Source organism: Anticarsia gemmatalis, chromosome 2, assembly GCF_050436995.1.
Source record: "Anticarsia gemmatalis isolate Benzon Research Colony breed Stoneville strain chromosome 2, ilAntGemm2 primary, whole genome shotgun sequence".
Taxonomy (NCBI): domain Eukaryota; kingdom Metazoa; phylum Arthropoda; class Insecta; order Lepidoptera; family Erebidae; genus Anticarsia; species Anticarsia gemmatalis.
The window spans coordinates 8199851-8224983 of record NC_134746.1 but is presented as its reverse complement, the minus strand read 5'-3'; the positions used below and the strand labels follow the sequence as shown (position 1 = coordinate 8224983).

The following is a 25133-nucleotide window of genomic DNA, read 5'->3' as shown; positions in this document are numbered from 1 at the left end:
CGAGATTATTGTCCTTTGTCACATCTAATTGGTTGATTAAGCAGAACGTCTATTAGTTCGTGTAATGATGTCTTGTGTCCTGTCCCCTTTGTGTCGTCATTGTGTTATGTAATACCGTTGGACCCTGCTTGAGTTACTTCAAACCCTGTTTATGCTCAAATCAGTTGCTTTAGACGAGGATTATCAGATTATGTTTTCCTTTGAGATTCCTCACTGCCTCGGTATTCCAAGCAGCGTTTGCGACTGCTGATCACGAAATCCAGATAAATCCTTTGCTTTAAAACCTCAACTGTGTAGACGTGTTTTAACATTTTACATCGCAACATTAGCCTTAAACATATATTAGGGAAAATATGTGGAGAGCACTCGCAAGGAACTTTAATCCCATCAAGCTCTTTGCTTAAAGGTGGCTATCTCGTATACGTCTAGCGTAGAATATATAATAGCGGAAATTTGAAACTAGTTCACGTTAAACAGCGGGTGGGTCGGAGCACTTTCCTATATTAAAAGATTTTGCGAGTTGTGTGCACTTGGGCCGGTTGCTTGAGGCGCGGGGCCACAACGCCTGCGTAAACTTTGCTGCGTAACTCACTACAGTCCCCACGAGGAACAAATACCGAGCACGGATTGTTTATGTATTTCGCATGACTTGGAGAACATCTTTAAACGTTTTACAGATCGCAGGTACGACGTCAGATAATATATTGTTTAGTTTCACTACAACTTCAATAGCTTGAACATAGTTTTTGCCACGAGGTCAGTGTTGTAGCTTACAATTTCCGAATTCTATTTTCAGCTTTGAGTCGAGAAAAAACCTTTGACGTTACCTTTTCTGCATTGAAAAGTGGTCGCATCGCCAATCACCATTGCGCTGACTGTGGGATTCAGGCTACAGACAGCTCAATCAATGTTTGTAAAGCCGCCTGCGATACACGAATCATCGTAGTACGGAAGTCGAAAAAAAAGGGAATTCGTGTTTTTCACGTTAGTTTGAAAGAGTAAAAGGGAATAATATATGAAGGTGAAGCAGGAGGCGTGGCAACCCTACTCTCAATAAATGTTACACCGTTTCGGCACGTATGAGAATCTTTTAACTTCTGCACGAAGCTGTAATTTGAGTTTCAAAGACGCGCCGCGACTTTTTCGTGAGTTTTAATTATTCTTCGTTTCCATGTTAATGAGGGTGAACCGTTTCGTTGCTAACTTACAATCGTGATTAAAATTCGTTTTCAAAACGTGCCACGGCTACATTCATTACATAACATTGCGTTTGTATCCCTGAAGGGTTAGACAGAGGTTTATTACTTTTAAATTACGTTCATTATTCATGTAGATGGCTACTAAGTACCCGTGGGCCGGATACTCATGAGCTTCTTGTTTGGTTTTTTTATTCCTTTGCTAGGAGGTAGCTTTACTGATTTTGTTTTTAAAATAGTATGTATACAAAATAAATTATGATATTGAAGTATGTTCTTAATTTGATTATAGGAGGTACCATTTGAAAGTGATGATCATACGATATCACGTTATCTATTGGAGACAAAACACTCAAGAAGGCACTCAAATCAATTGTTCTCGAAACATATTATATTCTTAATCAATATCTATTTTCAGTTAATATAATATTCTTCAGATATTTTCAAGCACCAATACCGAAACAGCCAATGAAAAAGCAAATAATAAACAAACCAGTCTATATTGAAAATATTGATAAAGCCGATCAAATTTCATCACAATTTCACTGAATTTATTAAGATAAAGCTCACCATTCTGGTTGAAAGCGGGCGGGGCCCTTTTAAAAATACCTCTGGAGTGGTAAATATACGGGACTCATTTCGGTAGTATTGTGGCTTATGTCACGTGAGACGAGGGCGTCATACAAACTCCCGCATTATGTAAATAATATAGATAAAGACAGCAATTCAATTAGGGAGCACTTCACGCACGGCCGCGATCCACGCATGTCAACGAAGTCAAGATTTTCATTAATTAACTCAATTATATTCCCGCATATCAAATTCATACTAACTCACAGCGTTGAATAAAGGTCGGAACACATTACCGGCGGGACTGATGGTCGCGACCTACGCATAATGACCATATCTAGTGATATTTACATTATCACTATATACAGTGGATTGTAATCACCAAATGATTTGGCTTTTCAATTTGATTGTTGACCTTAGTTAATCAAATTTCGATTTAAGGCAAGGGAATCTGTTTTCATTGGCATATTGTTGGATAGAATGAGTTTTGTTTCCTGGTGGCTTAACCATAATCAGACAATATAAGCTCTTCCTTGAATTTGATTATGCATGTAGCTACTACTCGTAGACTGAACTTGAGAGTGACAATTAGTCGTTTCCACGTAGTAGTACGTTTTCACGTAGATGAGACAAGTAGCGACTGTTAGTCGCATCCAATGAGTCTGTATTAATCCTTATCCGTATTTCGTATTTGATTCGAATTCTTTATTACCTTCTTAGTCGCATACTTAACGACTCAAGTACATATTTTGGATTTTTTATTGGAGGAATATTGACATCTATTTATATTATCAAGAACTCCGTCGTATTAAGCTTTATGTAAGCGTTCGAGTGAGAGTCACGTTACCTTCCTCCTGAAACGAAATTGATTTCATTTGTCATTTGAGACAAATTCAATCTCAAATGAAATGAATCTGTCGCTATTGGTTTGTTGAATGTTAATTTTATCAATCCATACTTTGAATACTTTTAAGCAAACCAATTTAGAAATTCGATATAATAATTTGTTAACAGTCTTGTGTTTTATTGTCTTATGTGATAAATTTGAAATGTATAGTTTATTTCCAAATATAGCCGTATATATTAAAGGATCCTTATGAGATTTTGAACAATATTTTTGGTCTACCAAATTATTGTAGGATTTTTTTTCTTAGGGAAATTATGCCTTTGGTTTGCTTGTTTCGTTTTGAGTACACAATGAACAAAGGTTTGTAAAAAGAAAATGAAGTAAATTTTTTATTCAATTCAATATCGTCATGTAAAGCGACGTAATCCTCCCAGTTATCGTATTTATATTATTTCATTTCGATGGATTATTTTTGTGGTTTTATCTGCATTGAATTCAATTGAATTGGTATTACTCTTTTGCAGTATTATAAAAAATTGGCAGTATAATAAAAGTAGTATTTCATAATGTACTTTATTTAAATGACATTTGAAACTGACCAACTGGTGAGGGAGAAATACATTTGTAATTTCATCCTTTTAAGGCAAAGATTCATTAATGTTTTGTATATTTTTTATTCTGTTTCACTTACTCATATGCCAAATTGTGTAGACAGAGATATAGTATTTGACAGACTCGCGAATCCAAGTGTAGTCTCATCATTAGGATTCTAGTAGTTTTGTCACTAAGCCGTTACTAACAGACTTTCCTCGGAATGATTTACCTACACTTGTATACAAATGTTGGTAACGAGGGCGTTATTAGGGTGTTTATACAGTATGTTACCGTATGTTCGATATACGTGGGCACAAATACACCCTGCCTACGGAGCGTTCGCAACTGATTGCTCAATTAAGTTCAGCACAAAATCATCAATCAATCGCAAGCCGTGCTCTGTTCACCTTTGATTGATTCCGCTCATTATACTACGATGAGGTTGTTAACCGAACTCCGACGTATTAAAGTACTGCATAATTATGTGGCCGCATGTGTGAGTACGTCATTATATTTTTATGAGAGCCGACTGGAAGAAATCAATAGGATATAATACAGGAATGCTGCAATCGAATATGGTTCAAATTCTATTTTCTTTGTACACAACTTCCTCTTCTGCACTATTCATAAACTTATCTTTTCTATTAAAACTTGCCTACATCATACACACAGGTTAAAATGGCTCGACATATCTATCTGTGGTTCAATGTTGTTGTTTGTCGTATGGTTACTGGTCATCCTAGTGTCAAAGTGGTTTAAGCCGCCCGAGAGGCCTTTGACGTGGCTTAACGACTGTTATCTTAGTAGACATCAGCCGGGACCGACTTTTTACGTCCTCTTCGAAACACGAAGATGTCTAGCTCATATACCACTATGCGGTCGCCCATCTATTGAATGACCGCGCCAAGGGTTGCTTAATCCACAGATCGTTTAACGACCGGTGAGCGCAACTGACTATGGGCGCCTGTGGTTCAATTAAAATTCATATTCATACACAAATGTTTGTTCTATGTTGATTTCGAGCTAATGACAACCGTCGTGGTGGTTACGTCTTCCTGTTGTTTACACCGTCTACACGTGCCGATTGAAAGTGATTTAAAAATCTTAGTCAATATGATACCATTTGTTATAAGATATAATAATTATAATACAGTTCGTATTGTCTGAGGTAACAAAGCTGCTTCTACAATAGGCGTTGAGAGCAATACGAATAGAATGCTTAGCTATTTGATTTTAGTCCAAAGCTTGGCCATTGTCCTATTAACTATAGTAAATAGCTCTGAAGGCAGATAAGGCTAGATTTGCCGGCGGTATTTGTGGCCGCGTGTCGCGTGGTCTGTGAGATTATTATCATTCGGTTCGGATGCAGCGTTATATTGCGGTTACTATACCGCTCTATCAACGCTTTATTCCATTTCCTTTTGATTGGTTTAGCATTTCGATATTATCTCATTTCGTTTTCAAATAGACTTTTATTTTGGTAACACTAATCCTAATTGGATTTCGGTAATTACGGTGCTACTGTTTTGAAGAATTAGAGAAAAACTTTTGTGTTATTTTATTAAAGCCAAACTAATCTGTTACCAACCCGCTATACATAAGTATTTACTGTCTCGCTGCTGGGCACTGGTCGCAAGAGGGTTTAGGCATTTGCTTATAATGTAATTCAATATCAATAGTTAAGTCAAACAACCCTTCAAAATAATAAATTAACATTGTACTTGGCGATGTGTATGAAAATTTCCGAGGAAGACATATTGTTATAGGCTCATGCAGCCGCGTGTCATATCACATTGTACGATAACGACGCACACCGTTGCTTTGTTAACATGTGCGCCACAAAAAGGGTATGATTGATGTCACGTTTGGTAAGAGATGCTTAATGCCTGGAGCGATTCTTTACGCACCTGACACGGGGAGGGAAATGTGACGAGAGAACGGCGAGTTTGTGGATTTAAGTGATAAGCGATTTCACGGCGTCATAATTCATTAATGATTATTTTACACTTAGAAAAACTTTATTAGCTTTGACAACATACATACTATTCTTCAAATTTTGTATATTATGTTTTGCTAACTACTATTCTGTTTGATAAGTCTTACATAAATCAACTTTATTTATCCAGTAGCATTTTTGAGACTGCGATTAACCGTTGCAAAATATTCTATACTTACTTCAAGAGAGACGGGAAGACGTGATTTTGTTTTACATAATTTTACATCGTATTTTTGCAGACGAATAGTAAGAGGGTGCTGTGGAAATAAACGATAGGTCGCGCGCAGTGAGACGGGTGGTTTTCACGTCGCGGCGGCGCCTTAATGTCGTGATCTCAAAGGGCTCGGAAACGATGAGGGAACAATGCTCTACTTACCACTGTAGAGTAAGCTTCACACAAGCGAAACAACAGCTACTTGGGAACAACGATAAGTTATTGGAGGTAACACGATATTATAGAGCACGTATTTAGGGAATACACACGTATATTTGATATACTAACTAAGTTTGCTTGTAAATGCTTAGTTTCCAATAGTATAGGGAAACTTAATCTCCTCACATTTACCCAAATTCAAACAATGAAATCTAACTATCAAGGTAATCGTATATCGTTCTCATTATGACAAGCTTCATATCGCAAGTCTCGGGTATCAAGGGTCTAATTAATTGTAAATCAATTGCGAGTGAAACCCGCTATTTCCTAATACGGATCTTGATCCTGTCCTTTAGTGTCACGCGACCCAATATTAATGTCCTGCAACCTAATACCCAATAATGTAAGAACGATTTCACAATCACGTCCCGAATAAAGCAATAAGTAATCAAATTGTAGATACCTCTCCTTATGTATTAGCGTTCGGTAATGACTTTTTTATTCTTTTTCTATAAAACGATAAAATTGGCCGGGATTCCGGAAGCAATCGCATGAAAGACTCCCGGATTACAATATCGGCAGGTGAGATGAATACGGTGGGAAGCAATAAGGAACTTTCTCGCATTACTCCCGGGCCCCGGCGCGTGAAACGATCCCGCAGTGTAAACTCACAACTTGATTGTGCCGCCGGGATCGCGCCCACCACCATGCTGTTTTGTTTCCACTGATAAACTGTTATTGGCTTTGCAGCAACTGAGAAAAACTTTGACATTGTTCGAAATCGTACCACTTGAATGTCGCGGCGACATGTTTACACGTAACGTTTTTTAACACGCCGAAAGCGATTTTGTTATCGAACGTACAATAGAATCGATTAATAGCTTTAACTATGAGAGACGAAGTATAACCAGTAATTACACACGGCTATTGTATTAGATTACGTGGTGGATCGAAATTCCTGTTTGGAGAATTTAACAAAGACGGCATTTCAAAGGGCATTTATTAATTCTGCAGAAGCAATTTGAAAAGCAATTTTAGCACAACGTCGTCGGATAAACGGGTGGTTAAACATAATCGTGGCTCGACTGTTCAATATTCAGAATCGTATAATCGTTTTACACAAAATTCAATAACCGTAAACCCTTCACCTACTATCGTACTAATTGCTAAAGATTGATCGCGGGACACAAATGTGTGTTTCGTCCATTACATGGTTTATTCGTCCATAATTCAGAGATACGTTTGTCGTCGTTGCAAGCAAACTAATGGGTGGCTGTCACACTTCGTTATTCAATTTGAATACATCCCGAGGGCAACTAAACAAACGGAGCCATACTCCGCCCCAAACGACGTGTTGTGTTGTTACTGTGTTTGTCACTGAAGGCAATCTTCGCTGGATTTGCATACAAATACCGCAAAAATGTACTATAGCCAAAGGGACAAATATCATTGAAAGTGTCGCTGTTTTAAAGCTAATTTGCAGAGAAAATGCGTGTAGTAATATGACCGCGCAAGAACGCGTGAAATTTCTGTAATATAGGTCAAGATGCGTCTTTGAGGGACGTAATAGTAAATTAACTCGCACACGCCGCCTTTATCGTCGAGCATCCATACTAATATCTTGCGGTCTGAAACGGTGACGTGACACAAGTGGCTATTGGCAGTAGCGAGCGAAATTGCTTATTGCCTGCCAACCGACACCCGGGTAAGTATACGTATGTACAAGTGTACATACTCGTGGATATATTGCCTCGATAATGTGCTGACAATGATTGCATTGGACTTTTGAAATGAAAAAAGCAATACAAGAATGTGCTTTATGAGCCATGAAAGGAGCTGTGACACAGACCTAAAAATATGTACCTACCTTATTATCAACTTTTATTCATAATGTCTAATGTTTTTATTTTGTTTGATTAACATCATAATCTTCGATACATTATTATCAAGTGTAGAATCTTTAACGAGAACGACGCAAATAATTACAATACATCTATAAATAAAAGCATGTAGGTACAAAATAATATTTCCTCTCAAAGTGGAAATTTCTAAAAAGCTTCACCGTAATATATCAAGTTATTTGAGTAGCTCAGTAGCTTACGAGGCGACGTATCAATTGGGGACAATCTTAGCATGAGGTGGGTGACGACGCCGGCTAATTAGATTGATAACACTCGTAATTACGTACCCGCACGGAAAATGCGCTCCTTCCTTATATCCCAACACGGCTTACAAAAATGTACACGGAATATTTATAAAGGTACGAAAAATTCTCTGCTAGCTTGATGCTCTAATTAAGGTTTGTTTTCGAAAATACCGTGGAAAATGTTGAGAAAAACCTCTAATAATAATGAAGCCTTGTGGTTTATTGATTTCTAACCAAGAAGAGTTTTATTTTGTAGCCTGAATAAAGAATAAGTATGTAAATAAACAGATACTAGAGACTAGATTTATATCTACCATAGAACGGACAATGATAAACGTAAGCTAACCACAATAAAACTACAGAAATAGCCGAATTCTGTGTACAAACATCAAGGGATTTAGAGAATTACACAAAAACGTAACATTTATTGAGCATTTTAGTTGTAAGTTAGTGGAGCTCTACATATTATAAAACTACGTGGGTAGTCATAAACTTTTGGGTTTTATTTCCCCTTTGGATTCTGCTCTTTTGTTCTCTTGATGTTCTAGAGAAATATGAGGGTAATAATTGTTTCATGTGAGGCTTCATCTCTCTTTGTTGTGTTTTTGAAACTAACTTCCAACTTTACGTTAGTGTTGTCAAACATTTTATAGGTTTCTCTTTGAAAATATTTCAGAACTCAGTTCAGAACTTTGGTGTAGTCCTGAATTTTGTTGTGGTTATAAATGTTTAGCTTTATAATATTGAGCATTATTTTTTCTTATAAATTCAGTAAAATGTACTTTTGTTGTGTTTTGATGTACTTTTAGCGTTCAGGCTTTTATAAGCTGTCGCAGTAGTTGTACATAAAATATGACTAAATTACGTTCCTTTTCGAGACACTTTCAAGGCAGGATTGATATAAGAGACGACTGTCTTGAATTAAATATTCAGGTACAATCTTCGCTCTCTGTTTATCTGACGTAGACAGTATTACATCAGCAGTGTATTGTGTTCTGTATATCTATACATCTGATAACAGATACAAGTTAGCTCCAGATACAAGTAAAAGAAAGGTTTAAATAACCTTTGAGAGTAAACCGAGCGCTACAGTTCAAAAATTCTAAGAATCTGCACCTCCCAACGGAGAACTTTCAATAAAAGCTTCTATAACAAGATGTTTATCTTCGCCTTTCTTTCGTTGCCAAGATAAACGCCAATTCGCAAATCGCATAAACTTTGCAAAAGTCCTTGATTGATCGCTACACTTCGAGCCCGGGATTTTTTCAATAAGCAATTTGTAAACTCAGTTACATAATACCAATAGCCGGATTAAATAATCAAACGATCAAAACGTTTGGTAAACAATCCCTAATTTAGAAGGAAAACCGATGGAAACCGCGTCGATAATAAATTCTGATCATGTTTACTACCTTGAGTAAGAGGTAGGCACATTAATGTGTGTCGACACATTAAACACTGTCAGCGTAATATGTATGCACATGGTACCTGTGTCCGCTGCGGTGAGACCTAGTTAAACATGCCTCATTACTGCACAACCGTACATTATATTACTTTGATTTAGGGTCATCGATTAATTCTGCCAAATAGGTACATTGAAGTGATCCACAGCCTAAATATTTTAAGTGTTACCAGAAAAGTCACGCTTTATTTGTAACCAGTTTTACCACGGTTGTGGAAAAGGCCGCAATGCAGAAAGGGGATTGAGCTGGTCACGTTTGTCGCCACTCAAAGGTATGCCGAGCCGAAACAATTGTATCCACGATACACACGTCGACATGGCGGATCAAAGGGGAACGCTACCCACTTCCAAACTTTACTCCAAAGTGAAAAATGTGCAAAAGTTTCACAAAAACGATTTTGTATTTTTAGCTGTAGGGTATTTAAATTAGGTCAAAGATAAATTGTAACAATTTCGGGAGAGAATATTGGTATTTATAAGACTTGAATTAAAAAAGAATATCATCGATAAAGCATCTTTTTTATAATTTTTCTCGATGGTTCTAATGTCGTTATTCTATCTTTATCGTTCAATAAATTCATACATAAATAATGGCATAAAGCCCCTTTAATTCTTAGAAAAGCACATTACCAAAATATTGTCTGTCAGATGACCCCTAAAAACAGGGTGGCTGACATAATTTTAACGAATTTAAAATGGGGTGGCGTCTCTTCAACCAAAATTTATCGATAAAATATAAGGTTCGACAGATTCATTGGTTCAATTTGAAACGGAGTCGGACGTCGAGTGTAATTAAAAATTCAGTAACTTAGTTCAGGAACTACTAACAACTTTTAAACATATTTAAAGGAAAAACACAACTATAAAATTTCAGAGAAACAACAATGACAAACTTTAGGAAAGAGTTTTCTACCAAACGGTTTTAAACTTCCACTGCGAGTTCAGTAGAAAGGAAAGCGCTGGGAAATGTTTTTGGCACTTCTTAAAACCGTGGGCGGCGCCACAAATAGACAGAAAGGAATCCTTTGCACAATACTGGACTCCCTGTACGGTTTTAGTGAACGAACGACCGCAAATAGTCTTACGGACTGGTTTATTAATATGCTTGAGTGTAGAGACTAAACGAAATTCGTTGAATCCTAATCCGCAAACGTTTGGCGCCACAATACGTATAATAGGGCGGTTCAAAGGAATTAAATTATCTGTGTAACGTTCCGTGAATTTTCCACTTGTTAAAAGAGACCGCTGTTCATAACGAAACCAAACGTAAGCATGAAATTAATTCATTCGTTTTGCTATAATGGGGCTTATACGAGGATTTTCAGCCGCGTACCTTTGCTTTCAATAGATATTCGGAAATTGTTTTATTTCATTCAGCCCGAAGCAATTACCACTAATTAAAAGGATAAATGAATATTAGCACAATGAGTAACGGATTTAATACTCTTATTAGTATAATGTACAATTGAAAAACGTGCCTAGCGTATTAACTTTTCATTATGACATTACGATGGAAAACCGATACAAATACAAGTTTAACGGCTTAAATAAACGACTGGGCGCCCTGAACAAATGTTGTGTAAAGCAGATAAAAGCGCCGCTTAGCACTATTCAAATAGTTAAAGGTTTATAGTTGGTATCACGCTCTCGATCACTATAAAGATGTTGATTGGAAAACCGAATTGTCGACGCGCCGTGACCCGGAAACAATAAAAAGTTTACGGGCGTCGCTGCGGAACCACTCGGCTCGGGGCGACGCCGCTAGGTGGCGCTGCGGCCTGTTGTCCTTTTTACGACCAGATTACGGGAAGATTAAATAAAAAACAGAATCCCCGAGCTCATCGCCATTTTTAAAAGGTTCCGTGTTTGTACTCGAGTCTGTGAACACTCGTACCTAAATGTTAGTTCAACTTTATTTACAGCTGAGTTTTGTTCGTGCGGTGTTCAAGTGGACACTGTTGTTCGAGTAGTTTTAAACTCTCCGTGTAGTTTGTACTACATCTGTTTAAATAATTTATGGATTTTGTTTGTTCTGACCACTAACCAGTGCTGCTTTGTTGTGTTTATATTACTACTAGATTATTTTGATTACAGTTGTTGGACTTATGCAAATATCCTAGAACTGATAGTCCATTTATCGAGGAAGGCTATAGGCTATATATCATCACGCTACGACCAATAGGAGCAAAGTAGCAATAAAAAATGTTACAAAAACGGGGAAAATTTTGACCCATACTATCTTATGTGACGCAAGCGAAGTTGCGCGGGTCAGCTAGTTTAAGTAAAAAATAATGTTAGTAAATTGTTTCAAAGTTTTAAATGATTTTATGATCACTGAGACTACAATAATCGTTAGAGTTAAAGAGTCCTTTAATATATTAAATGGCTTAGGACAGTTTGGTATCAGTTGCAGTGTCTTCATTATTGAGACTTTAATTTGCCATGCAATTTTAACTGTGGAAAAGCTTGGGAGACATTTAGTCTAAACTGTACCTACCACAATTATGAGACTATTGGAAATCTTAAGAATAAAATAATAGAGTACTGCTTACACTATTCTACCTTCGTCTTTATAGATCTTACTTCTTTTTCTTACTTTAATTCGGTTTGAAGGCTTGGACGTTTGGATAGATGTTTGTTATTTAATCATATCGAGACTGCAAAATGGATATTGATAAAATTTGGTTTACAGATAGCGTATAACTTGATTTAACACACAGGATACTTTTTGTCCCACAGAGACTCTTTTCACAAAATGAAACACAGAACGCGAGAGTAAAACATGTAGTAAGTACTTAGTACGGGTACTATTTGCAATGGGAGAGAGTAGAAACTGTTTGCTTAACAATACCAAGCAGTTTACTGGACAGTGAATGCATGTGTATAAATTAATCATAAATTATTCCACTCGTAGTTTAGCTTGCAACGTTTAATTTAATCCGGTACTCATCCAGTTGCTCTCGCTGCTTAGTAAACAGTAAATCAGTTACGAGTAAACACTATATAGTGGTATTTGAGTTTCTCTGTTTTTCTGATACCAATTAAGATGCCTAGCTGCTGAATACGTCAATTTTTTGTCGCGATAATACTCGTTATAATGACAAAGAATACAAGATTATTTTACCTTCTTATAATAGAGCATAATTTCAGTTTTCAGTTATTAGGTAACTACTTTTTTTTTAACCCATTATTGTCCCACTGCAGGGCAAGGGTCTAATAGCCAGTTATCTACTAATAACACTAAATAAAGAGTTCATTCTCATAACTAAAATGGCGTACCAACTAAAGGGTGGTCAGGAAATGAATTTATATTTACGTACTAAAATGTTTAGGCGGCGTATATCCAGTGCGGAGGGACCGCTGTATGACACTATTTTATATTTTCATGTCACGGATCAACCCTTACTTTACGTGACTTTATGAAGGTAGCTACGTTTTCAGAACTCGTGTACTATTGGATCATCGCAAAAAATTGTTCGAGGACCTTGGCGTGCCCTCGATTCACTTTCGCTCGGCAACGGCCGCCAATGAATGAAACTTTGTCAAGAATAATAATAGTTGCAAACTACTTTATTACTCAAAATTAAATTCCACGGAAGGCTTTTGATTTATCTACTTCCGAATAGCAAGGTAAAATGGGTGTTTAACTAAATCACCGTTGCTAATTTTAATGATCGAACATTACGTGTCGGTAATGTGTTCCATTTTTAATGCCCATGAAAGTTGGTTAGTTAACGCACGACTGTGAAATTATAGTGCAGTTTGTCCATTAAAAAATAACAATAAGAAAACAAGCACGACCTTTTTTAATGGATTACATATTATGTACATATATACATACATACATAGAGTCACGCCTTTTTTCCATAGTTGTAGGTGGAGACCAAAGAACGGCTTTAGTACGATCATTACAAACTTCCCTTGTTTTGTTCTCATCCATACATCTTTCTATTGTGGAATTTTTTTTCAAATTTAAATATTGATGTATTTCCGTTGCCTAAGAACACAATTAATTAACACATTACAAGGAAATGCGTAAATAAATCATGTAGACACTTTCCCACTTCACTAAACCATTTGTTAGCTAATAAAGGCTTATAAATAACTAATTAGCAATCTTACAATGTAAATGTGGTTGATTACTCTGCATACGAAACGATTTCAATACATTACGTGCAGCTAAAACAATCTAAGATTAACTTGACGTTAGAACATCGAATTACTACATGCATAACTGAGGTTTAATTAGTACTTAGCAAATTCATTCCGAGCGAATTTCATAGAACAAAGAATGTATTTTGGTTGCCACAGGCTTGCATACAGCGAGGTTGTGTAAGCATGTGTGTAAAGTCTCTCTCTCTCTCATTGAATCGTATGGTTAGTGGTCAACCTAGTGTCGAAGTTGTTCAAGCCGCCCGAAGGCCTTTGACGTGGCTTAACGACTGTCATCTTAAATGACAACAACCGGAACCGACTTTTTACGTGCCCTCCGAAGCATTTAGACGCTTAGTTCATATACCACTCTGCGGTCACCCATCAATGGAATGACCGCGCCAACGTTTGCTTAACCCACAAATCGTTTACGGAACGGTGAGCGCAACTGGCTATGGACGCGTCAGGGTGTAAAGTGTACATTAACCTCACATTATCGTTATATTTGAGATGCATCATGGTTCCTTGCAAGGTCGCTTTAGCATTCAATACTAGTTCCGCGTCCACTCCGACATTGTAGTGCAAGTACGTGGCCTTTTTACGTTCAGAAAATAGCTTTTAAATTTTATTCAGACGTAAACTTCGATGTGTTTTGTAGTACTGACGTACTGTTTATGCATTGTGACCCTGTTTTGTTCGCTGTTGTATATTTTAGACGTTTTTTTATTGATTTTATTGTTTAATATTGTTTTACTATTACCATATTCCTTTTATATTTGCCTTGCTATCAACATGTTCCTTTTTTCAATATTCAGTTTAATCACTCATACTAAGATTAGCGCGATTCTCTACAGTCGGTACCATCAAGTATCGAGAGTTTGACATTTAAAAGTGCTGCAAAAATATGTAGTTCTTACGGCGTCCGCTAGAAGTTTTCGAGAGTCGTAGTAGAGAATCGCATTACTGGTTCTTCTTTTAGTTTTTAAATTATATTTCAAATCTGATAAAATGTTTATTCTTAGGATCGTATAAAGTAGGAATAGCAACACACGCAGTATTTAAAGCATGTTTAGGTGTAATGAATAGGTGTAAATGGTGTGCGACGAGGTAATTAGTAGTTTCAGTAAAAACTAATTGCGGTGAAAGTAATTCGCGTACGGTGGATAAATAGCAGCAGCTTATGTCACGTTTTATCGTCACACTAACAATTAAATCTAACATATTATGAAAGTAATTAACGTATTATGATATATGATATGATGATTACTCCTGATAAAAAGTTCTGCTCTCTTAGTGGCTGCTAAATTGCATATAAACAAAAGATTGAAATTTCCAATCGTCATAGCATCTCTTTTGAATAATAATTAATACCGGTATTATGACCTATTCTCCACTATATTAACTCAAACAGCAACAAACTAACAACACATAATCTAGCAGCAAAAAACATACTTATTTTATCAAATTAGCCGCTAAACTGCAACTGGCAATAAATTCCATAGACACAACTGACCTAATTTCACGTCAAGAAAAAAGAAAAAACCATAAACGGTAGCGCAAGAGTGCACGAAGCATGACGAAACAAATGAAAAGGAAATAGATTTCATACGATATGCACGAGGATGTATCCCACCGTGGCGAGTCGTGCGAATCTAACACAATGGACAGAGATTACGACTTGCTACCGAATGTACTAAACGACTGATCATTTACATATTTTTACGTTTATTGTACAATTTTAATGACTGTATACGTGTATTAAATTGTTTAATGATAGTTTATTAAACTTTTTTGACAGATCGTGGGTTAGTACGAAATTATATAGCAAAGAAACTGAATGATTAAGGGTTTGGACGTTAAGAGAGCCCTCAAATCCATCCAATCATTTATTGCCCAACTGACGGGAATCAGGCTAAAATCTCAAAAGGGGAAAATACTATTTTAAGTATTGTAAGTTACAAATTTTGTTCTTATTAGAAAAGAAGTTGAAATACATATTTTCTCAATAAGGATTTAAAGACCTTTATCAACAGACTCTAACAACGTAGGCGGTGTATTGGGGCTTAATAAACACAGAACTACATTGACGAACAAAATAACTTTTTGAAACATCAAACAGTAGTTCTCGAGGGAAAAACGTACATACGCTTTAATTCGAAATAGATATTTACCCGAAAATATAATTTTAATGCCTGATGATTTCGCCCTTTGATAACTTTACTGTTTAGAAACGGTTTCTATCTGCTGCTATCTGTCAAAAAAAGATATATGTATGTATGTGACCATATGCTGTATGGGCATAGTGATCTTCGCCTCTGCTCCAATACAACAGCAAGAAATAAAAAATAAACAAGAAAATCTGCACAAAATAAATATCTGTTGGTAGAAAATCCGTACTTTAACCACTGTTATATATTCTGCTTTAGCTAAAGGTCTCTCTGTATTATAATATAAAGTTAATACAAATTAACTTAACAAAATATCAGGCACACGACTTGGAAAGGTTGAGCGGAGGTGTGCTACCCCCGCGACGTTCAAGTTCCACTGTGTTATAACCAGTTTACGACCTATATACAACAAACTTTCTAGCCACAGAATACTAATTAGTTTATTTTGTAATTAGTATTAAAAACCTTGTGAACAAACATTGAAAGCAAACGCATATATTATTAACTAGCTGACCCGCGCAACTTCGCTTGCGTCACTTAAGATAATCATAATTTTCCCCGTTTTTGTAACATTTTTCACTGTTACTCTGCTCCTATTGGTCGTAGCGTGATGATATATAGCCTATAGCCTTCCTCGATAAATGGGCTATCTAACACTGAAAGATTTTTTCTAATCGGACCAGTAGTTCCCGAGATTAGCGCGTTCAAACAAACAAACAAACAAACAAACAATCAAACAAACAAACAAACTCTTCAGCTTTATAATATTAGTAAGTATAGATAAGGTACGTTTTTGATTTAATTGCTAATTTTCGGATTATAAATTTAAATTTTTGCCTATTCATTTCATTCAGTTTAACATAATTCTCATTTAATAAAATGTTATATATTTTTTTAATTAAATAGAGCGCCTTAATTTCCACACTGCTGGTATAAAAATAATTGGGTTATTAAAAAACGAAACGGCGATAATTTAAGAATAAAAATTTTAAACATATAATTGAATTAAGTAATTATTTTGATTTCTTTTGTTAAATTTGGTACATAGTCCTAAATGCAAATAAATTCATAACTTATTTGGACCTAAGCTAACTAATTAAATGTTCATGATAATAGCAGTATTTACATGAACATTTTCGACATGTTATACAAAATGATTGTTAAGACAAGTAGTCAATATCCACTTCAAAAGGTATAACACTTAAGATATCTACTAATTAGTAAAAGAAACCCGTGATTGAAAAGCTAAAAAATTATTCTACTTTTATTTATATCTGATGCAAAATATATGAAAAGAACATACCAATATCCATTTCAGAAAGTATAAAACTTAAGATAAGTGGATATCTCCCAATAAGTAAAAAAACCCGTGATTGAAAAGTAAAAAAAAATATTCATCTTTTATTTATATTTGGTGCAAAATATATGAAAATGTTTATTTAAACACGGGAGCCGAATTATTAAATAATTATGAAAACAAATATTGGCAAAAACATCGGCAGATAAAATACAATTTGACGTCACGCCGTAATGACCGCTAATTAAGGCTGGCACCCACTGGTTTCATTAATTATTTGTTGTAACACCCAGTAACCAGTATTGTTGAATAATCAATGATGCACTATCGCTGTGCCAACTAATTATTGATATGTAATTAGTAATTTGTAAACAGGTCCTTTGTGCAACATTGATGCGATTATTGTCATAAATAATAATTGTTAAATGTCGAAAACAAGTTAACATTTTGTTGACTTCACAGTTTTTTAATTTAAAAACGTTAAAAGACTTAAGTGATCAGGTGTAATTTTTTTACCTTTTTTAAGCAATAGATACCTTCATGAATTCTATAAAAAAATCATAATGTTCTTTATAAAGCTTCGGACTCTCAAACTATTTTTTTGAATTAAAATAAATATACCGTGTGCGATTTAAGCAAAACCTGTATGCTAAAGCTATATGATCTTAGACTTCACCAAATCTGGACCTGAACAATACATATTTTGTGTTAGTAGAAATTCCGCATTTAGCATTTGAACTTCCATCATATCGCGTACTTTTTTCCTTTGAAGTTTAACAAGAACTCTATTTCTTCTGTACAAACCGTAGAAAGGTACAAGTAACATGGGTAACATTGTCTGAGTTTACAAATTCAAGGTTCCCATCAAATTGTAGGTTCAAACCTATATACATACGAAAATTATTGTTATACTAAATTCTACGCCTCAGGGAAACGATGAGGTACAGTCAGCGACAACTGTCACTTAGCAACTTCAAATTATTACGAAATGTTTGAACAAAATCAGTTTAGACCAGTTAGAAATAAAATTTTCAATCAATGTCAAATAATATGCCTGCTTTAGAATACAGGGTTTCGAAAGACTGAACATGTTCAGCGACTTTTGTAGCTGACTGTACTCGGGAAACATTTAATAAGCTTTATAATATATTTTGTTACACAGCATTATCCCTGTGATCTGATATTTTTGTATGAAGGCTCTACAAATCCCATATGTTACGCCGTGGGCGGAACTTATCAGTTTTATGGAGAATTTATTTTCTTACACGTTTTCCTGTAAACTATGACAATTTTCGTTTTCATCTTTTTGTTATCGAACTATATTTTCACATTTATTTTTTGACTAGCTGACCCGCGCAACTTCGCTTGCGTCACTAAAGAGAGAATGGGTCAAAATTTACCCCGTTTTTGTAACATTTTTTATTGCTACTCTGCTCCTATTGGTCGTAGCGTAATGATATATAGCCTATAGCCTTCCTCGATAAATGGACTATCTAACACTGAAAGAATTTTTCAAATCGGACCAGTAGTTCCTGAGATTAACGCGTTCAAACAAACAAACAAATAAACAAACAAACAAACTCTTCAGCTTTATAATATTAGTATAGAGAGTATAGATATGAATTGTTTAAGTTATGTCAATTGAAGTATCTTTGACGGCTGATCGAGGAATAGGTTAGTATTATAGCAATATCTTAATGTTTCCTAATATTCTTCAAAGATATCATATTAAGTATTTTTATTCAGTACTTACCTATTAAGTATCTGTGATCTCATTATATAAAAACCTAACAAGGTCCATCTAAATCACACAAACGTGTTAAATTGTACAAAGAGCGAAAATTCGGTTGATCGTGGTGAAAATTCGTTGATGGAAACATTGTGAAATTTAAATTGAATAGTGAATCCACTAACTGATCCGGCCATTTGCCCTTATTGTTAGCTATCGGTTTGTGGACGAAATTCAACGAGTGTGGATCATTTTATATCGAGTTTAAACCGAGAACTCATAGTTACGCGTCAGGGATTATACCGCCATAGACTATGTTAGTCAAAATTAATGGTACGGGATCTTTTGCTTACTTAAAATATCAAATTGGGAATTAAATAGGTAAATCCAAGATAACTGAGATAGAGCAGCCTATGTTTCATTACGACTTACTCTGCACTTGTAAAATTTATATTAGCTTTAGGTGTGATATTTTAATCCTAGTACATTATTATATCCAACAACATTAGACATACGTATATTAGCTAGACCGTGGCATACAAGCGCGGTGCGAACTTATGTGGTAATCGACATTTTACCTTGCAAGCCTACCCATTCATTTGACAATTAGAACGTTTTTGTTATTTCCGTTTACACATAATAAATGCTTGTGCAATGAGATATACCTTTCAAATAATTCACAAAGGCAAAGCACGGTCTTAAGTTAGAACTATCAAGACTCGAGTTCGGGTTTTCCTGTGAGGCTGTGTTGCTATCGTCTCGCTCGCGCGGCCCGCTCGGCGAGGCTTTGGATTGTCCATCTCGCTCTAACTTGGGAAGGCTTGCGCGGAAAGAGAATGTGGGTAACGAACGACCTTTTGCCGTTACGGGCAAGCAGTGCGGCCCGTGCGTTCACCGGGAGCGGTACATTCGGCTGCGGCCACACTACATCGCGCCGACCGTCTGACAAGCTGAAAAAAAAATTACGTAAATATTACAACACTCACGCATTGATTATGAAACGTCTGTAACTGTTAGGCCGAGTCCTGGACATCCTCACGTAACCGAGTGCATGGTGCGAGCGCGTTTTGTTTGATTGTGCGATCCTGTTTGACCCTGGTGATTTTATTTTATTATATTGTTTTGTAACCCTCTCCCGTGGTGTTCATTGTATCGTCCATTTCTGTGTTTCTGTTGTGATTTATTTCTGTCTCATTGGATTGTCACTGGAGCCGTTGGTGAGTAACAACTTTTTCATTCATGTTCTTTAAGTTAATGTTCTAAGATTTTTTTTTCACCTGGATGTTGTCATCACATATTAAAGATAAATTAGCGTATACTTAATCTTATTTATTCGCACACATTCCTAATTTTGTAGATCTAATTTATCTTATTTGGCAAACATAACAAATGTAGAGACATTAGATACTGCATGGTCGAACTTCACTCCTCTGTAATGAGATTAGCTTAACACACTGCAGCTTTTTCTAAGCTTGTACGAGTATGTTTGTGTTTTAGAATTGTTATTTGTTTAAGTATATTTTTTATTTTTCATCCATATTTATTTTTAAAAGACTAATCCTAAGGCCAAAGCTACTGCAGTCGTAATCATTTAGACAACTCTTATTCTACAAAAAGGTCAAAAATAGCTGAGGGTCCTATGGCGTGGTCAGCCCAAGGATGGGTGACCGCATGTAATTTGTTGCTCAAAATTAATTTGTTCGCAATAATATGCTTACTTCTTTGACAAAACCACGCGTCTTAAAGGATAAATGTGAGGATATGCGACTAACCTTCCTTAAGAAAAGATTATAAAAAGTGGACCTATGTCTAGTAATGGAGGTCAAAAGGCTGGTATTATGTATTATTCCGCATTCCCAGTCTACGCATGGAAGAGGCGATTGTATCCCACAACGGTTGTCGATGCCTCTCCTAACTCCTTTAAATAGTTGGAGGAAGTATAATTATTTTCTGTATCAATAATTATTTCCAATGAATTTGGTTGTTGAATTCTTTATTTGGACAATGCATGATTTTTTTGATATGTTATGATGTTTTTAGTATCCCTTATAAAAATCTGTTGGATTCGGCTTATCACCGTATTGTGATTTGTATTTATTCATGATTATTATTTTGCGAGTTTTCTATTGCTATGTAATATTTCTGAGCTATACAAAAATCTGTTTAAAAAATACACATAATATTGTTTTAATATTAAAATCATTGAATTAATAATATTACAAATCATTATTATTATGCTTAGGTAGAGTTTACGTAAGCATACTAATATATGCAATAGTCCGGTTAAACACGATAAAAAAAAAACTAGATGACATTTGCAAATAACCTACGCAAAGACATTTTAAGATTCCAAATGAACAAGCTCTTGTCTATAGGTATTCACACTTCTAGCCGTCTCTGCATACATTAAAAACAATTGGAAATACCCGTTCAATAGCGTAATAAATATGGAAATGAGATACAAAATATCAATACGATTAAGCTTTATAATCTATAGTAAATACTAATATTATAAAGCTGAAGAGTTTGTTTGTTTGTTTGTTTGTTTGAACGCGCTAATCTCAGGAACTACTGGTCCGATTTGAAAAATTATTTCACTGCTAGATAGCCTATTTATCGAGGAAGGCTATAGGCTATATATCATCACGCTACGACCAATAGGAGCAGAGTACCAGCAAAAAATGTTACAAAAACGGGGAAAAACTTCGCCCATTCACTTATGTGACGCAAGCGAAGTTGCGCGGGTCAGCTAGTGTTTTAGATACAAATGATGTCGGATCTCCTAAAACAGTGTTTACATACAATTAACAGAAAATAAACACAATTTATTCTGAATACATTTGAAATTAACATTATTAAATATTTTAATTTTGGTCTTTAAGCCGAAATGAAGGCTTTGGATTAATTCAAGAGATTTACAAATCAGAGTTGTTTGTTCATTTGGGTTATCATTTCTGATTTATACTACAATAGTATTGATCTACTTTTTTACTTCTATTAATGAGAAATCGACGACCAATACTATATCTAATATATATTATCAGTCATATACCTAATATGATGAGATAAAAAGAACATGTTATAATTTAATGCAAATATAATCGAAGCGTTAGGTCAAACAGATATAATAAGATACATTTTTTACCCGTCGTATGTTTTTAGGTACGATTTTGCCGATTCTTTTTCTATTTACGGATAAAGTCACCTTAAACTTCGTGATATTTTTAAAAGTTTTCGTCTTTCAGTCAACTAGGGTGACACGGGTGTTCGATATTACTTCAAAAACTGTTAATTTTATGTAGTAGAGAGAAAATGATCGAGAGAGGTTGAGGCCCGTGACGCGCACTTGCGATATTGCAAACATTGTTTTTCGGTGGGTTACTCTGACAGAGCAGTTTAAATTGCCTAAAGCCTTTTAAGCCGTTTGAATCTGGCTTAACTCTAGGCTGACAACTGCAGGTAAGACTGGCGTTGCTACGTGATTTGCTTTACCTGAGCGCCCCATCAATAGTTAACGGGCAGTGAGCTGATGGTTAACTAGTCTTAAATAATATGAAGTCAATTAGTAGCGGGATAACATTGCTTTTATGATACTGATAAGTACATCGGGGTCAGTTAGGCTTTTAGTATTTAGATGTGTTTGAGTTGAGAACTTTAATATTGCGCAGCGGCTAAATAGATAAATTATATTAGAGAAATCTAAGCCCGTTCATTGTTAAATAAGCAAGGTCTGAAATTAAACCTTTACCCGTCCTAATTCAAGCCGGGAACTTACGAAAATAGGAAGTATCAGCTGCTTATTCACCCACTTAAATTGTCAAAGACGACCGAGGGAGCGGGTCGTCGGTTAGGAGGGTTATTCTCACCATAAAAGGGTGCCAACCTGACACCCTACGTTGAACAACTTTTTACGATTGAAGCCCGTCAATATTTTTTTAAATAAGGCGATGGTATCATTTGTAAAACCTCGGTTTATTAACCTATTAGAGTTTCATAATATTTTTACAAGTATAAACACAACATTTATTTTAACACACGTTTTTACTCTATATAACTTTATAGCGTACATTCCGACGAAATATTTCGCTCAGTGATCATTGTGAGTTATTTTTTCTCTAATGACATACGTTATAACGAGTTACGTTTATATTGCACGCGTTAACTAGATCCGGCTGCGAATGGCAATTCGGTTTGTCATTGTCACGTTAGCTTTTTATAGTTCGCGTCGGTTCCAAGGGAAATCATGTTTTTGTTCCACTACGTGATCTATTATTAGTAGTAATAGTATCGTATTATCTGACAATATAGTATTGCGTGTTGAGATATCGTAGTGTCGGTGTTAACATGTATCGTAGCTTGTACGTCTATTAACGTAGATATCGTATGTCGGAGTGGCAGGCTTCGTTAGTCTAGCTGTGGGCGTATAACATTGTGGTTTCCTGTCTAGTTAGCGAATTTTTCGCGGAGAAAGTTTTGCTATCAAAAAAAGTACTATTCTGTGATGTATAACTCTAACTACGATATATGTTTGATGTGATCTTAGATTCAATTTTCTGAAGCATTATGACCCATTATAACTTTACAATCGTCATGTTAAGTGTTAAAGAATTTGCATAATAAATACAGCAGAGAACTATTCAAACAATATACTTTGTTCAATAAACTCCGAAGTATTTGAGTCTGGTAAAGCTAAGTCAAGGCTTTGTTGGTCACTTAAACGTTAGCAAAGGGAACTTCGCACATTTTTGCTTTAAGTATTGTAAAGGAAATCTTTTCCAACTATCTGTAATTCTTTCAAGAGGTTCTTTAAGTCTTACAGTTCGGAATAAATCTTGAACAATCTCTGAATTATTTGTTTTACTTCTGAATAATTCAAGGACGTGATGGTCAGTTTAGGCAAATTGCGGGCGTTTCGTGTTGCCAACGAATGTTGGTAATGTTGACTGACGCAAACATTGACACACAAGCCAATTGACATTAGCATTTTTGAAATTGAAATGATCATCCATCATAATTATTTTTTGCATAAAACAAAATTATTCTTACATAATTTTGGTTCTGTAAAATAATAACATGTAGTCTATTTGCCATTCAACAAAATTGCTAAATACACCCTAAGTTTAGACTCAATAAACAGTAACTTTATGATCGAAGCTATCTAACTTTGGCAACTTGATTAGTTGGGACACTAATTTAGTAAACTAAAGTCAAATAGTTGGGATTTTTAACTGTTTGGGGCCACTTAATTCAAAAGGAATTATAAAAGGATGAAACAGGTCTTAAAACTCTGATCTTTCACCTGATCCGGCTGTGTTCTTTATAGTAAAGCAGCTTAGCTTAACAAATTATCCTGGGTCCAGAGAAATTATCTAATATACGTATACTGTCGTATTATGTACATAGGTATATTCTAAATCAACTCTGCAGTTTTGCCTGTAAGCCGTGAAACCATAAAAACAGAAAAAGTATAGTATCGATTGTGTTTACGTATATCAAATATTTAAAAGTTGACTCTAGAGCCAAAGTAGTGCTGTTTCATTGTTTAACCATTTATACAGAAGATTAAAAAACGCGATGAAACTCAACTTAGCCGTGATCCTTTGTCTTAGGGCTTAAATAATAAGATTTATGTTAATCTAGATATCCAGGCTGTCGGCGGAGCGTGGCACCGCTAAAGCGGCTTAACTGACAGATAGACGCCCGACTCTGTCCGTCCGAGAGAGACACTTTCTTAAACATTTGTTAACTAATAACAAAACTTTTGACATTTCAAATTGTTTGACAGTTCGTTGAACACTTTTGCTTCAATTTTTATCCGTCAAACGGTTTCTACGAAAGGAATAATGTCTCCTCACCGCTACACAGTTTTGCTCGATCGAGTTGGTGCTCGTAGTTATCACAAGACATCGTATACGGCTACAATTTTTGCACATACTACTTTGGTCAGTTTCATTTAGACCAACCATCTTTTAACGTTTGCAGTCCACACATAGAATGTTCTACTTTTGTAGTGAGTATGTGATATATGTGTCGTGAGGACCAGCTGTAATGCAATCCTCCAATACAGTAGTATCGGGATCCAATTGTCGAACACTTGATAGTGTTTGACATTTGGACGTACTTATCTACTAAATTACTTCCTTTGATGTACCGTAGAGACACTTTGAAACAGAAATCGTTTAATGTGATTTCATAGGAATTCCAGTCCAGCGTGAGTTCGATTTCTTGTGTCGTAAACATTTCGGAGAATTTCACTAGTCCCTTTTAGTTCTATGGAAAAGCAAAGCTTGTTTCTATAACGTATGTTCCTGAAATCTACCAATATTCGAGTACTGTATAACATATAATATCTACGTTCAAACATCGTGTAGAGCTAATTCAAAACATCGAGCTGGGGTCTTCCACCTCAGTACGTGTATTTTAGTATTTAGTCGAAGTACAGTCAACGACAAAAATGCTTTGAAAATTTCGATATTTAAAAGATAACAGTTACTGACGGAATCTATTATACGGACAGACTGTATCCTTCTTGTAAAGCAAAATAGACGATAGATGAGTTTCTTTTTCTTAGTCTTTTGGTCCCGACTGTACCTTAGTTGCCAA

The 25133-nt window shown here is 35.6% G+C and overlaps 1 protein-coding gene across 1 annotated transcript in view; it reads left to right on the top strand.

The window, feature by feature from the left end:
• Nucleotides 1-19391: 19391 nt before the first annotated feature.
• Nucleotides 19392-25133, top strand: part of LOC142983181 (uncharacterized) — a 60616-nt gene continuing 54874 nt past the window's right edge. The window contains exon 1 of the mRNA XM_076130067.1: nt 19392-19747. The gene's annotated coding sequence lies outside the window, so the exon portion shown is untranslated. The remainder of the gene's footprint in view (nt 19748-25133) is intronic.